This window comes from Helianthus annuus, chromosome 3, assembly GCF_002127325.2.
Source record: "Helianthus annuus cultivar XRQ/B chromosome 3, HanXRQr2.0-SUNRISE, whole genome shotgun sequence".
Classification (NCBI taxonomy): Eukaryota; Viridiplantae; Streptophyta; class Magnoliopsida; order Asterales; family Asteraceae; genus Helianthus; species Helianthus annuus.
This window is the reverse complement of record NC_035435.2, coordinates 142477129-142488123: the sequence shown is the minus strand read 5'-3', so window position 1 is coordinate 142488123 and position 10995 is coordinate 142477129. Positions and strand designations below refer to the sequence as shown.

The 10995-nt window shown below is 34.1% G+C and overlaps 1 long non-coding RNA gene and 1 other non-coding gene across 3 annotated transcripts; both read right to left on the bottom strand.

Annotated features, from left to right (window-relative positions):
• Positions 1–947: 947 nt before the first annotated feature.
• Positions 948–1021, bottom strand: TRNAT-AGU. Its single transcript has one exon. It is a non-coding gene; the product is annotated as a tRNA-Thr (tRNA).
• A 3985-nt stretch (positions 1022–5006) lies between these two features.
• On the bottom strand, positions 5007–7449 carry LOC118490603. 2 transcript variants are annotated; one of them, XR_004889521.1, is made up of 4 exons: positions 6476–7439; positions 6140–6338; positions 5524–5594; positions 5007–5435 (listed from the first exon to the last, which is right to left on the bottom strand). It is a non-coding gene; the product is annotated as an uncharacterized LOC118490603 (long non-coding RNA). The 2 variants fall into 2 exon arrangements; XR_004889520.1 differs by having other exon boundaries at positions 5524–6338; positions 6476–7449.
• Positions 7450–10995: the final 3546 nt, after the last annotated feature.

Genomic DNA, 10995 nt, shown 5'->3' with positions numbered 1-10995 from the left:
ATTTATTTATTTAATTACAAGCAAAAATTAATGGACATATAAGTACCATTTGAATTAATAATAGAGAATTATTATAATTACAATAATAAAAAACATTATATTATCTATACCACTTTATGAATGCATGCACTGGGACAAAAAAAATATACCACGATTTTAAAACACTTAAGGGAGTTTCGTTTCTTAAAATAAGAGTAATATTACTCTTTCGTCTTTCTACTTAACCTATATATTAGAGTTTATAAAGCTTGACATCTCAAACACATTTTGTCACACATCGCTTGACTGAAGAAACATTGACAAAGAAAATCCTTATAAATAGAGAAAAATAACTCAACAAAGTTCTTTAGCAGCGCTGTTTAGCTGCGTCAATGACCCCTTTAGCCTGTTTAGTTTAAAAAAATGGTTCATAGGCTAGTTCAAAAGTGAACCGAACCAAAGACTTCGTTTTTGGTTATGGCTCTTGCTTAAAACCGAATCGAACTATCTTGTGTACATCCTTAAATCACCTACCTAAATGTTGTGTAATTCGATGCATCGCATAGGCACCACTCTAATAGATTAAAAATACTAGTTAATGTTAGTATAATGATAGTTGGTTCGTTTGTAGAGCGTTTGATAGAGAAATAGTGATGATTTTTCTAGGTATAATAATCGGTTAAGGTATGGATATATACTTTTTACGACTTCTTTATTTAGTTTTTTTTTTTTTTCGTGTTTGGTATATGTTGTATCTTAGTCTATTCATTTTTTCGAAGAATGTGGTGACTAAGTTAATTATAAATTGCATTTTAAATTGGATATGGTGACTATTGAAAACTCACAAGTATGGAGGCATAATAAGTGTGCCATGAGCTAGAGCTACTATTTGGTTTGTCACCAGCCCTAACGAATTTACTACCTAAAAAAGGCTATATCTGTATTAACAAATAAACTGTAAAAACATATGCTCTCGTTGAGAGTCGAACTCAAGACCTCCCGCTTACTAAACGGGTGCTCTAACCAACTGAGCTACGAGAGCTTCATGCTTTGTTTTCTCAACATAAAATAATAAAGTAACTATAGGTGCAAATGATAAACCAAATCTACTTTGTTCACCCTGAGAGCAACCACAAAATAGAAACAAGATGATGCTGAGGTGTTATTCTGTTTTGGGTTTCTTCAACCACAAATTTATCTTACACTGGTGCTTCGTTTAAGGGGCCTATAGCGTTGTTTTTGAAGTTATCTATGTAATGTGACACCAGGGATTTTTTATGTCACACCGGTTAGTTTTTGTCGTAATCGAGTTAAATCGAGGGAATTTATATTAAAAAACATAATACATTCAATTTATATTGGAAATCATTGATCACATAGGGAAATGCTTAATCATTTTACAAGTAGGTGGAAACATGCATGGTGTACATAAAGGGGATGCAAGATGCTTATGATACATGTGCAATGGTGACTATATGGATGATGAGTCATGTTTAGTCAATGTAAATTCAAGAAAATGAATTACAAACACCATCTCTTTGTCTCTTTGTTGGATAAGTTTCTTGATCATGATAAGTGTCAATTTTCTCAACCTTTGCATCTCTGAAGTGATTTTAAAAGTTCAAATTTCATGTATATCCTTTAAAAATTTCATGGTATCAATTATATCCTTGTATAATTTTTTTATTTATTATTGGATGGTATTCTTTTAGTGTTTAAAAAAAACACTAGTCCACCGTGCGTTACACCAAAGAGATTCTCTCCTGTGGCAGTGCAAGCCCTTGCCAGTGGCAATGGGTGGTATGGTTTTCCGGGGAACGTCGTTAGCCAAACTCTGACGCCAGTGTGGACACAGTTAAGACAACAAAGTCTGACCAGAGTAGTGTTAGGGTCATCTGTTTAGGAGGGGTGTGAGATCTCTCTCACAACAAGTTAAAGATTCTTACCGTTAAAAAAAATATATGACATTATGAAATTTTGGACTTTTAAAAAAACGCTAATATGACATTATGAAATTTTGAACTTTTTAAAGGATATATAGAAAATTTGAGTTTTTGCCCAAACAGGTGTTGGTGGAAATTTTATTTATCAAAATGGGTGATTGAAAAAGTATTTACCAAAATAGGTGTTTTAAAAAAAATATTTTTTCTCACTCCTAATTCTATTAGATAAGACAATTACTATTTCTCACTCCTAATTTCCTTATATAAAAATATAATTACATAATGAGTAACAAAAATATTGAATATACTTATTTAATGGTAATGATGTAAACTATTTTATATTTTTTTAGTTGTTTATTGTAGGGGTGTGCATGGATCGGTTTGGATCGGTTTTGAACAAAAACCATAACCATAACCGCGATGTCGGTTATTGGATAACCATAACCATAACCGATCGGTTATGGTGGTTATGGTTATTCGGTTTTGATGGTTATAGCGGTTCGGTTATGGGTGGTTAACCGTGTATTTATCTTAGCTAAAAATAGCTTAATTTTTTTTAACATGGAATAAATTGTTATCGCATATTTGTATATATATTCGTATATTACATAGTATTAAAAAATACATATAATGTATAATATTAATACCAATTATTATTGAATATTCAAATAAAGTGATATGTTACATTCTATAAATTCAAATAAACATTCAACCAAAACCACAAAATGATATGAAAAACCAATAAGTACTAAAATCTTCAGTCAAAAACATCAAATATTAAAAATATGGTGAAAAGTCCTAAATCCTAAAATATTTATTACATGTCGGTTCGGTTCGGTTATGGTGGGTATGGAAAAAATGATAACCATAACCGACCCACTACATTCGGTTTTCAGAAAAACCATTAACCGACCCACCGGTTTTTTATTTGGTTCGGTTTTTTCGGTTCGGTTTTATCGGTTAATTCGGTTATGGTTCGGTTAATTCGGTTTTTTGCACACCCCTAGTTTATTGTTCTTATTCCATTCGTATCAATTCAAATCTAAAACAATACCTATTAAATAATAACATGTTAATAAAAGAATTAGAAAAAACATTTAAAACACTTCATATAAAATCTACGATCCATATTTTTTAAAAAATTTACTACATTTTTTTCTTAAAATTTTATTGAGTAAACATATTTATTAATAGCAATTCTTTTACCCAATAGAATTAAGAGTGAGAAAAAAAACTAACTTTTTTAAAAAAACACCCATTTTAGTAAATACTTTTTAAATCACCCATTTTGGTAAATAAATTTCCCCCTTACACCTATTTGGGAAAAAACTCTAGAAAATTTATACTTATATAGAGGGTGTTGGACATTTTGTTTTGAAGGGAAAAGATCAAATAGGAAGTTAATTTTCGCTAGGAAGGATAGGAAGCCATAGGATTATGACATGTGGCAAATTTTATTTTTTTGGGTAAAGGGTTACCCCGATGAATTTTATTAATAACCAAAGCTGAACAAGGGTGTGTCAAAGCAACACACCTACTAGACTTGACAACCAAGCCTAGGACAAACAACGTTTACAGCCAACTAAATAACAACCAAGCACAAACATGTGTTTTATGATCTTTGCGGGGGTCCGGGGGCGGCAGCCCCCGGTAGCGGGGTCCCAGGGGCGGCAGCCCCTGGCGGGGTCCAAGGGGCAGAGCCCCTGGCTGGGGTTGAGCTCATTAAATTGCTGTACTAAAAACGCATCAGAAAAATTAATTTTCCATAAATTGGCTCATTTAGGTAAAACACATTTTTTAGGTGTTTTCAGTCCATTGCGTTTTAGAATGAGTCATTTTTAAGTGTTTTCTGGCCATTGCGTTTTACATATAAGACATTTCTTTGTGTTTTTGGTGCATTGCGTTTTAGGTAAAACACTTTTTTAGTGTTTTCAATCCATTGCGTTTTAGAAAACAGACATTTTAAGTGTATTCTGGCCATTGCGTTTTACAAATAAGTCATTTCTTTGTGTTTTGGTGCATTGCGTTTTAGGTAAAACACTTTTTTATGTGTTTTCTGGCCATTGCGTTTTACAAATAAGACATTTCTGTGTGTTTTCTGGCCATTGCGTTTTACAAATAAGTCATTTCTTTGTGTTTTTGGTGCATTGCGTTTTAGATAAATGTCATTTTTTAGGTTTTTTTTTCATTGCGTTTTACGTAACTGGTGGTTTTCTATTGCGTTTTACGCAACTGGGTTTTAAAATTTTTTTTTTAAAATATAGCAATAGTATACTCGTTTTAAAGATAAAAAAACGCTCGTTTTTTTGGTGCAATTTTTATAAAAAAATAATATCGTGTGAAAGAGTTATTAACGTTTAAAAATGGGGGGGAATTGGAGGAGAGAGAAACTATTGGCTTGGATTGACTAGAATGCCCTTGAACAAACTCACGCGCCTCTTTTCTTCCTTTCAATTTCCCTGATTTAATCTTAGCCCTTGATTAACTTAATGGATGGTCAAGATCACTTCCTATCCTTCCTAGCCAAATAAACTTCCTATTGTATCTCCACCCTTGTTTTGAAAGTGATTATTTATTCTTGTGTTTCCAAGTCGTATATAATCATATTTTAGTGTTTTTATGATGAAACTGATTTCGATTATTTAAGAGTCATTTTATCAATAATCTCATATATATGTATACTAGGTTATCATCCGGAAATACTCCCGGGTTATGAATCTTTATATCTAAAAAATAAATATACATCTATATATATTAATTAATAAAAATATACCATGTAGTTGTGAATCTTTTTAACCCGGGAACTTCTCGGGCAGAAAAAATCAATTTATAATCTAATTATGTCATTAAATAAATTAAAAGACATGTTTTCAAACGTTATTAAGTGTTTAAATAAATAAGTTAAAATTTCGTGTCAATACTATGCGGTACCAATGTTGAAATTAAAAGACATGTTCTCAAACGTTATTTGCCGTAAAATAACACTTTTTTTCCATGGGGCGCCTCCTTCCTTTTCTTTACATGTGCACCCCTATGCTATGTTATACGGTACCGGTTAAGCCAAAGCACATATGAAGAAATGAGTTGAGCCAAACCACTTTTTTTACCATAATCCCAAAGAAATAATTGTATTCATTCCATATAATAACACATGGAACAACATTTACTTCCATATCATTCCAAAATTTATGCCTCGATATCATCTGTTCACCTATAATTGAATATTTTAGTAGGTTTACCTTCAGAAACGTAAAATCCTTTAGTCGTTATTAAATAATGCAACCAACGAATTAAAGGCAGTGTCGCGGTGTGACGGACGGGATGCTGACGGTAGCGGACCAACGAATTAAAGGCAATTCTCGAGCGCGCCGGAACAATAGGCAAGAGAATCATTGCCCTCTTGTATAACTGCTGCAATTCCACATTTGGTCAGCACCAAGACTGGATAAATATGCTAATTGTGCATCCGCCTCATATGCTGCTACCAAACTCTACATTCTCTGACCTTATAACCTGCAATATATAAGATCACTTTAAATAAAATGTTTCAACATAAGAATATAAGGAAATGATAATTATAAGAGAACATAAAGCACTTTACCTATGTCTATCACCACATTTCAACATCCACCTACAGAATAAGTGATCACCATGGTGCAGATGTATAACTTGCTATAACCATAAAGAATTTAGTTGCGGACGAAATACCAACATCATTCAAAACGGTATTAATTGCTAAAAAATTATTAATAAGTTTAATATAGAATATAGATGCGAGTAAAATGATAAATTACTTATTAGCATAAAATGTTTTCAGTAGCATTGAGCAAGCTGGGTAACAAATGAGCAGGTCAAAATGGTAAACATTTAAATCGGCCAGGCTGGGCGTACCCTTTCACACTTTTTGTGTTTTTCGTTTTATTATCTTGAATTTTAAATGGATTAAATTACATTACAAAACTGTATTCCTAATATAACATCTGGATTTGCTAATAAAGCCTAGGATTTGGGAGTTTTAAGCATTTGAGAACATTTGGGGTGATTTTCATCCTACGTTTTTCTAAAAACTGATTGTAAAATCTATTCATTTGAGGATTCTCTTGACAACCAATAACATCCTTAGTAGATGACCACAACTCCAGGTCATGGCTACCTCTTAAATGAAATATATGGTTAGCTCAATAATATATACAATGATCATGGTGGATAAAAGTTACCATGATGAGTTGCGGGAAGTATGCTTCCTTCATAGGTGTGGGCCTCAAAGTTGGTCATAGCTTCTCTTCAGTTACACTCGATTGCAGCCTTGTCATAAGCCCTAATTTTCAAATGACGGTTGCTTCCTTCTAAGAGAATAGAACAAAAAATGCCAAAGAAACAAATTTATAACCTCGTTGATTGATTGGTCATAATCATCTGCAAATTTGTTCAATGACTCAGCATAATTAGAGAATGGTAAATTTGTATTGGACCACTATAAAGATGAGTAATAAATATGCATAAAACATAAAAATAATATAGGATCAAAATCTAAATCAAGTAATTAATCTTACCAAAATGCCTGACACGGGTTTTCTACCACGCATGGAGCGCCTAGGACCAAGTGCATTGATATTCATGCCATCAAGAAGAGCTTGTAATTGTCACTTCTTGAGCAGCTTCTCTTTCGTTTACAACAACGAAGAATCACAAATTATGAGGTGCCAAGTTGAACTTGTTGAAACAGGCTCAAGTTGGCCCTGATAGGGTTGACCCGTTTACTTATTTGTTAGCATGATTAATGTAATTAAGTAAAATATTCTGAAACAGCTTGAAATTCATTCAAGTTAGCAGCAACAGTTCCCAGCTCACAGCTCACTGAAGACTCACCCAACCCAAATTTAACACCAACTTCGAAGTCGATTGTAAATGTGATTGACAATCTTTTCTGTATTCATAAGCGCCATCATCGTCATCTGGAAGAGGGTGGTTTGCAGCTGCCGCAAGTTCGATTTCATGTCTGCAAAATACACAATGATGCATCGTAAACACAAATAACCAACAACCCATAACTGATAAAAACAGAACTTAATGTCATTGAGAAACCATATCAATTTTAACTTCTAGTGGAGCAAGTGTAGGAAACTCGACAAAAATTTAGCCACCATAATATTAGCACTAAGTTTACCAAGTTGCCTCAAATTTGCAAACTCTGTTAATGCAGCAACCTTATATTAGTATCAAGCGTAAAGAGGTTCTTACTTGTAATGAAAAACCAAACAATTAACCAATTATTTGGTTAAATGATATCCAATTAAGCAAATTAGCAGAGTTAACCGAAACCTATTAAGTGAGACCAAACATGTTAGTTTAGGTCCGCTAAGGGCTCAATACTGAAAAGAACTGCCTCTGTCCAATCATGGTGTATGTATTTCAAATTTGTTTATAAAAGTCTTTGAAACTACCGAACTGAACCTGTTAACCAAAAACCAATATGACCTGTACTCCTAAAATTCAATAGTTTGTAGAACACTTTTATGATATTCAAATTAACAGTTACTAAAAATGTAACACCCCAAAAACATAAACCCGTATGTTATAAAGTTCAAAGAATAGATAAACAAGAGTTTACCAACTAGGAATTTAACCTAGTTAAATTCCAAGTCTTGAATTAATGCATGTTATGGTTAAATAATTAAAATTAAAGAAAAATCATAGTAAAGGGACTAAACTTGTCAAAACCCAAAGTTGTATTACTAATAGTAACAAAACTTAAACCAAACCTCCCAAAATTGGGAGTCTGGTCGATCAAGAAACAAGCAGGGGGCGACATCCCCATATCCAAACCCTAACTCAAGCTAAATCTCTTCAATTGAAGCCCTAAATCAGTTCCAAATCGAGCTCTAATCACATATTAGTAAACACCTCATTGTGAGGATCAAAAGGTATGTGAAATTCAGTGATTTTGTTACATCACAAATTCTAGGTTAATTGTGAAACATGAGAAATTTAGTTTGATTGTTGATGCATGATGGTAAATTAGTTAGAATAATGATGATATAGTGTCTAGGAGTAAAACCTAGACAACTACATGTGAATTTATGCCCAAATTCAGGAAATTTTATGAATCCATGGAAGCTAGGTTTTGGGTTTTATAAGATGATGATGAACACTAGGATTTGAATGATAATTCTAGTATAAACTTCATTATAGGAAGTAATTCCTGTGAAATTGATGCTAAGATGTGTGCAAGGTTTACTAATTAAAGTGAAATTTGAGGTTTAATTGCAAGTCACGAACTTGGAAATGATGGTAGGAAAATCCGACCCGTTAGGTGTTTGTTGAAATGCCTAAGTGAGGGTTTTTATGCTAAATTTGATGAAAACGCAGAATTTGACCATGTCTTATAAATGATGTGATTATGGTCGTAAAAAGAATTCTAAACAAGTTAAAAACTGAATTTATTAGGCAAAGAGTCCGGATCATCAAGCGGACAAGCCGGAGAGAATCCACGGGGAAAAGGCGCGCTTTAAAGGTACGAAATTTATTGTTTCGTTACATTATACCTTAATGTTAGTTTTATGTAGTCAATTTTGAAACACGACGACCAAGATTTACCAATACGTCACGAATATGATTAGTGTCTTAAACAAGTAAATGGGTCAAAACAAGTGAAAATGCATGAAATCTTACATATCCGAAATGGTGTGTAAGTTTAACACCCAAACGGGTCAAACAAGTTATGGTAATAAGCACGAAGCATGACATTATTACATAATGCGTGAATTACATGATAAGTATGCCGTGTAACGAACACCATACCCAAATTAAGAAATCTTGTTCTTAATATAGGAGCTAAGGTGCATATCCGATGCATGAAAATAGTATAAACAATCAAATATTATGTCTTGTAATCTAGTGTGTAAGTTGATTTCGTAAGCATGCCCGCTCAAGAATAGTTGAGTAATGTTATAAACAAAACAAGTATGAAGTACTAGCCCAGCCGCGCAGCAATTTATGCGAATTTGTGCTGTTTCGACTCATAGCGAATCAGCAAGAAAACTGCATTATAAACAAGAGAGTGATGTGCAGAGTCTACCGTAAATTACGGTAGTACCGTAATTTACGGTGGCCTGAAATTCTTTACGGTGAGTCTCTACTGTGTTACGGTAGACCCCAAGTGACCAGAAGCCACCGTAATTTACGGTGACACCGTAAATTACGGTGGAGCCCTGTTTGACAAAAGTTGTTTTGATCATTTTCTCGAATCTGTGTTCGGACCTGATTCGAATACGTAATTTCCAAGAGTGTTAGTACTAATGCTTGTTTTAAATGTTAGTTCTCAGGTACCAAGAAAAAGGATGAAGATCAAGCAAGCGAGTCGAACCGAACACACACATTTTTAGAACGCTTCCGCATCCAAACTTTGTGTTAGAAACTATGTAAATTAATGGTAGTTACTGTCTTGAATGTGGTTTGTAACAACAATACACGAAGGTTGTGTTAATTTTGGGTTTAAACTATGAAAGTTTTTGTAAAGTCGTCATTTTGGCGTTAAATGCAAGGTTTTTAGGTTATTAAATTTGGTAATTTAAGCTGGGTCTTACAAGTTGGTAATCAGAGCTTAAGGTTGCCAATAAGTGTTCGGTTCAAGCTTGATCAACATCCGGTAAGAGTTATTGCTTAAGTAAAATTTAGAAGTATAGAAATAATTCACGAACGAATATACATGGAAAGCACACTCAAACACAAGAAAAGCATGAAACAAGAATAATAGAATCAAGAGTGTGTAAGCACACTCAAACACAAGAAAAGCATGAAACAAGAATAATAGAATCAAGAGTGTGTAAGCACACTCAAACACGAGAAAAGCATGAGACAAGAATGATTGAGTCAAGTTGCGAACTTGATCAAATCAAAACAAGTAAAACATGTATTACAAATGAAATGTTTAACAATATATGTGTTGGGGCTGGATTTTACTATAAATGATCCTTATACGTGATCCTGACCAGTGATCCTTGTTTCTTTGGCAGATAGTGATCCTCAGCCAGACTTCAGGATCAGGATCATGGGACGATATGGTGATCCTTACACTAACGGTCACTTCAACTTGTTACAAAATTGTTTTGCAGGAACACCTAGCAGGATATGCCCTACACATCATGATCCAGGGACGCGTTTTCACAGATATGGCAAGAGCTAAATTGGAGATAGACGTTGTACCGGATATGGAAACTTAGCTTGATTAATGGGCAGCAATTTAGGCTAGATTATCTTTATTTCTAAAGGGGTAATGAGCTGATTAGTGGTCTATCTACCTAAAATAAGTTACCTACACATGTATAAATACCCATCTTCCTCATTCGGAAGAACACACACAACATACGACACAACTCTCAAACACTTAGACACTCAGTGATCCTTGTACTCAGCTCATTACTATCCGAAGTTGTAACTACATTTTTATTATATTGAAGTTGGTGATCGGTAGTTGCCATCACCCGAGGTTTTTTATGCCGGAGATCATACATTGATCAAGGGCTTTTTCCTCGTATAAATCATTGTGTCCTTGTATCTTTATCACAGAAGTGATCCTTTACTTTCATAGCTAACCAAGCATCATACCCCGTTTACATAAAGTTTGGTTACATTATCCTTGTGTGATTTTTGACCAAAACAGTTTGGCGCCCACCGTGGGGCAATTGGTGCTTCATTCATAAGAAAATCTTTTGTTCGAAATCATTTCAAAGAGTTACATGGCTTCATCATTGAAGAACACCTCCACGGCAATGTCTGCAGTCACCTCAGCACAAACCACTCTACCTCCTCCACCGGCAGGATCCCAGAGAAATGCTGAGAAGAGACCAACCCCTTCTTTCTCTAAACCTCCATCTTCTTCTGCTATGAATTCTTCTATTCCCAGTACTAGTGATGTGTTTGCTTTAATTTTGCAGATGAAGGATCGTATGCAGCGGCAGGATGAAACTAATGACAGGATCCTCAGGGAAATTGGAGATCTCAAAAGACAAAAGAAAGCGGCAGAGGATCATTCCCCACTGATGCCAAAATCCTTGAGTTTTGAGACTCCAAT